Genomic DNA, 5,490 nt, shown 5'->3' on the forward strand with positions numbered 1-5,490 from the left:
AATAAAATAAAATAATAAAAACAAAGAAGACCGAAGAAGGGTTCTGAAGCCAGTGCCAACGGTCCAATTTTTGTGGGCTCTCGTCGTCAACTTTATTAGAGTTCAAACTCTCGTGGGGGTGCTCTGCTCGTGTTTCAGTGTTAAATTTGAAAGACTGACTCGACCGTTGCTTAACCACCCAACGGTCACAATGCCCCATCCATCCTTTTTATAACCACTGCCACGCCCCTTAAGAACTCATTCCTCTCTCTCTCTCTGATTTCTGATGGATAAAGAGCACTCAGCGCTTGGTAAACAAACTCCTCCGTCCATTGGTTCTCCAATGAACGAGAAGCCTGATGGGATCTCACACAAGGTTAATGGCCATAAGAGTATCACCCCTGAAGTCCTTCAAGTCCCCAAGACTTCCAAATTCCCTGACAGGTGAGAGTTTTGTCCTGGATCTCGCAGAAGGTTAATGGCCGTAAGGTTCTCTCATTTATCTCTCTGTTTTGGTGCTTCTATAGTAGAAGTTACTTGAGCCCAACAGATCTCATCATCTCCCCTGTTTCCAAGAGGTTGCTTGCTAGGAACCAAAAGGTCACAACTCTCTCAATGCAAGCAGAAAACCCTTTCGTGGTATTAATTCTTTAACTCAATGTTGCTAATATTAGTTTTATGTTAATGATCTCCATGCCGTTCCATGTTAATGGTTATATAATTTGCCATTCTTTCCTATGCAAAAGTACAAAACTATAGTCGTTCTTATATATAAACTAGCATGTGTGGAAGTTGCGAGAATCCAAAATAATATTTCTAAAATGACATCAGGGGGTAGCTTTAGATATGAAAAAGTAATTGGTGAGCAAGGATGTACAGAGCTGATCCCAAATAGTAGTGCTTATGGCTATTTCTCCTACAAAACAATCAAGTTCTCTCTTTAACCTACTTCCTCTACTCCAGCCACTCAATTTGCATCTATGACACTTGTTTTGCTGTATGGGTATCTCTGCTATATGTGCCTCTCTATTTATACTAAATTAAAATGATCATTTTATTTTATTCCTTCCTAGCAATGCATTGCATACATTGTTTCAATGCTTTCAGGAATTAGGTCTCTTTGGAACGTAAGTCTCAGCATTCATGGACAGAAGAGTTCATTTGCTCCCCGTCTCAGCGAGGAGGATTGGAAAGAGATGACATCTTTCTCCTACCAAGTCGTGGGATTGTAGAGGGAGACAGAGGGAAACTCTGCCAGCTTATGTAATGGATCCACAGTGTTTTCTAGTGCTTCTTAGAGTGAATGAAATTAGAATTTTTAAATGTATGTTTACTTTGCATATAACCAAGCTGAGCAAACTGATAATGCATTCGTTCAACATGGATCAACTGGTATCTCTTCGAGTTCTTGATCGGGTAGAAAAAATTTGGATTCTCCCTCGTTCACCATCGACCAGAGTGGAGAGGTCCAGTCTCGCAATCATCCATGGGTTGTTTCATGGATTCAATATATGAATGGCTGTGGTTGCAGGACTAAATCTGGTTCAATTTCAAACAAAAAAATATAATATTAAAATTTATAATATATATATATACACAAACATATATACATGTATATAGATATATACATATATACATATACATAGATATATAGAGTATAATTATATGTGTTGTTGTTTTAAAGAAAAACTTAAGGCAGTCAGAAGATCACATCTCTTCTCTTCTATTTATTTAACAGGGAAGCCACGGATGGATTTTTTTTTTAAAAAAAATTATAAGTGGATTACCCTTTGCAACTGGACTTTTGGAGAATTTTAGGAACACAATTAGCTATTCTTTAGTTGGGCTCTCTGGAAGCATCTGAGATACAATATATCTTTAATCTAAATGTGAGTGTGGATGATGAAGGTAATATGGAGGCAATCACTCATCTAAGATCCAGCAGATATCCACAGATGGATTTGTGATCCATCTGAAAATAAGGGTGTCAAACTTACTATAAGTGATATGAGATTGTGTCAATCAATAACACTCCCATGTACAAGTGATATGCCAAACAGCAATGGTTTGAATCGAAAGGCAATTCTTAGACTCCATGAGCATATAAGCCTATTCTAGCAAAAGCCTATTATAGCTCAAAAAATGAGCATAACCCAGAAGCTATAATCCCAATACTGTCCAACCACAGCATCCTGCATGGTGTCAAGCCCATAATGTTTATCTGAAAATAAGGGTGTCAAACTTACTATAAGTGATATGAGATTGTGTCAATCGATAACACTCCCATGTACAAGTGATATGCCAAACAGCAATGGTTTGAATCGAAAGGCAATTCTTAGACTCCATGAGCATATAAGCCTATTCTAGCAAAAGCCTATTATAGCTCAAAAAATGAGCATAACCCGGAAGCTATAATCCCAATACTGTCCAACCACAGCATCCTGCATGGTGTCAAGCCCATAATGTTTACAAAGAAGTAAACTACTGTGTGAAATATCTCCACTGCCCATCCTGATGAAACTAGCAAAATATCTCTGCTATGCTGTAGAAAAATCTAAAGATCGTAGTATAATTATGAACATGCAATTATGCACCACGTTTCTTCCATGTGATTACAAACATGATAATTTTTTTCTACATGAATCTAGGTATCAATACCATTGCATTACAAACATGAGATTTTTTTTTTTTCAATCATCTTGCAAACATGGGATCTTTTTATTATTAATTGTTTTTTATACATTAGGAGGGCGATGAGAAGATCCAACTCAAGTTGAAGGCAGTAACTTGCATTCAGCATCTTTTCTGAGTTATTGTGGCACAATCTGTGTACATTAATGATGGGAGGCAGAGGATTACCATCTGGGCTCAAGCACTATAAGATTTCTCTGCTGAAGTCAATATATCTGTTTGGAAGAGATATCCAAGATGTCCATCTCTTAATCCAACTATGTTTTCACAGACATGCCTTTTTTGATTAACTCCTCTTTAATGTACAGAAGCTGGTGTTTTCTTGATCATATCATTAGTTCTTGCTATTCATGGTTTCTCAATCATTTTGTTGAAGTGGTGAGGCCTTGGATCAGGATATGTATGGAGATATATTCTTTTCTCGTTGGTTAGTTCTACATAGAAAAATCTTAGATGTTCAAAGGTAGAGAGATATCAAGCACTGCAAAGAGGATCATAGGTTAAAACAACAACAGTATCTAGGACCTGTATCAAACGAGCAGGATATTTGGCTTGGCTGAGTTTTATATTATAACAGAGAACAGTTCTAGATCCATCATTTGTGATTATTAGAATAGATGGGTCTTGGTTATTACTGTCTCACAATAAAACAGAGCACCCATTTATTTGTCATTTTGTTTGCCAAACTGTTCTAGGAAACTTAAAGGGATGCCAGCTATTCCACAGACTGGTGGTTAGCTGGAGACTAATAAGAGTCCAGAAAGGAGCCAGCAACATTGGGTTGTAGTTCTGTGCATAACAGAGGAGTCTAGTAATCAGTCTATCAGGGTTTGCTAACATTTTCTAGGTATCAATAAGTTGGTGTGGCAACACTTTCCTTGTTCCTAGACTGAAGGTTGTGGTTCCTAAGTGAATGGGGAGAATACCTTTACCCAATTATAGTTGTAGGGAATATTATAGACTTTTGAGAACTAAAAGTCATCAACCCATTAGTGTAACTATTCAGTATAGATGATAGCAAAAAGACTCAGCTTTGGACCTTTGACATTGTTTACTTTCTAATGATGTGGGTGGTGTTTCATTTCCTTTCTTTTTCTCCAAAAAAAAAAAAAAAAAAAAGGTACAGCTTCTACATTGGTATCAAACTTTTCCAAGCCTTTTCTCTAAGACCCTTTAAGGAAGTATATTCAAAAAGACACTACGACGAATTTGGTAGTTTCTTATATGGCCAGTCTCTTCGGAGGTACCCTATCGGTTGGAGATGGGGAGCTGCCTAAAGCACTCCGAAACCTTTTATTTTCCGACTTTATTGGATGTATTCGTACCAAATATATATGATTCATCTGTCTTAACAAAAAAAAAAGAAGAAATCTTCGAGGAAGTCGGCATTGGAGCTATAGTGGTCATCGGTAGGTGGAGATGGTCAAGTATTGTGGTCCCGCTTTTTAAGCAGCCAATGTTGTCATCCATCTACCAATAGACTAAGAAGCTCCAACTTAAATCTTACGAGATTGGTTGCACATTGTCACATGTATTGTTATAAATGATCTCACATGTTGGAAAGATACTTTGCTTACTCTAATGGATACATCACTTCCACCTTAGTATTTCTCATGTATATATCTTAATCTCATACTTAATTATCTATAATCAATATTAATGGATACATGCATAACGCTTTACACATTACTTTGTACATATTGTTTGCCACATACTGGCCATACTGTAGGTTTTGCATTTGCCTTTCTGGAATCTTCCATTCCCAACAACCAACTTGGTTGGTCAAGGTTCTTTTCATCACCTGTCAATTGATGGGCAGAGATGACTATTACTTTATTTTATTACTATATCCAACAAAGAAGATAATTTATTTATTTAGAATACATTAGCTCCTTGATGCCACAACCTTAGCTCTATCTCCATCGTCAAATAGAAGTGGGAATGGGGATTGTAGCAATAAGTGTGGGCCCCGTGAGATATATAAATAGAAGCAATAAGTAATAGATGAGCATATTGCGGGATAACGTGGTGGGCCTCGTGGCTCTTTGCGAGTTTATCTCATAAGATTCCCACTAGTACAACCTCGTTTTGAAATAACAACCAACCTCATAGTCATTATGTAATTGGTACATCTTACAAGCCTTCATTCTATAGTCATATGTAATTTGTTTGTGGTCACTAACAATATCATATTTGAATGTTAATCGTGGGTGGGAAAAAATCGAGTATCATGAAGGCATCAATTTCCGAATGCTCCGCGGAGTGTTTAATAGTTGTATTTGCACCAATAGTTGATGCATCATTAACATTTTAAATAAAAGACTTGTAATGCCTCCTTAGTCAATATGATTTATTAAATTAACGATTGATCTTCTAAGTCGGCAAAATTTTATCTAAGTAGTGTCTTTGAGTACCAACAAATCATCAAGATCGACAGGTTTTATCTAGAAAACTCGAAAGAAAATTCTACTAATTGATGCAATGTTAGATACCAATCTTTGCTCAGTGTTAGTGCTGCTTCTTAAATAAAAAATGAAAACAAAAAAATAAAGGTGATTCACGTGGCTAATGCTGGTAGTGCTCTTCGATGCGTGAGCCTACCTTTGCGAGTAATCTTATCCTTTGTATTGGCTTTTCTGAGTGGTCCAAAATCCAATGTCCTGGACCCCTAGTCTACGGCTATACACGGGCTTATCAAACTAACGGTTCCGATCCATTCTAAATCATGATGATCAAACGTTGAATCGTTCATGAGACGGAGCGGGGACTCTCAGTCACGACCGACGAGGAGCTCGCCGGGCCCCACCGAATCACCGCCAC

The 5,490-nt window shown here is 37.4% G+C and overlaps 1 non-coding gene across 1 annotated transcript; it reads left to right on the forward strand.

Annotated features, from left to right (window-relative positions):
• Positions 1-245: 245 nt before the first annotated feature.
• Positions 246-1,302, forward strand: LOC103708260 (uncharacterized). The gene is made up of 3 exons (XR_015973804.1): positions 246-423; positions 507-618; positions 1,087-1,302. It is a non-coding gene; the product is annotated as an uncharacterized LOC103708260 (transcript).
• The last annotated feature ends 4,188 nt before the right edge of the window (positions 1,303-5,490 follow it).

The sequence above is a fragment of the Phoenix dactylifera genome, chromosome 15 (assembly GCF_051530095.1).
Source record: "Phoenix dactylifera cultivar Ajwa chromosome 15, Ajwa_hap1_PhDact_Kaust_v1.1, whole genome shotgun sequence".
In the NCBI taxonomy this organism is placed as follows: Eukaryota; Viridiplantae; Streptophyta; class Magnoliopsida; order Arecales; family Arecaceae; genus Phoenix; species Phoenix dactylifera.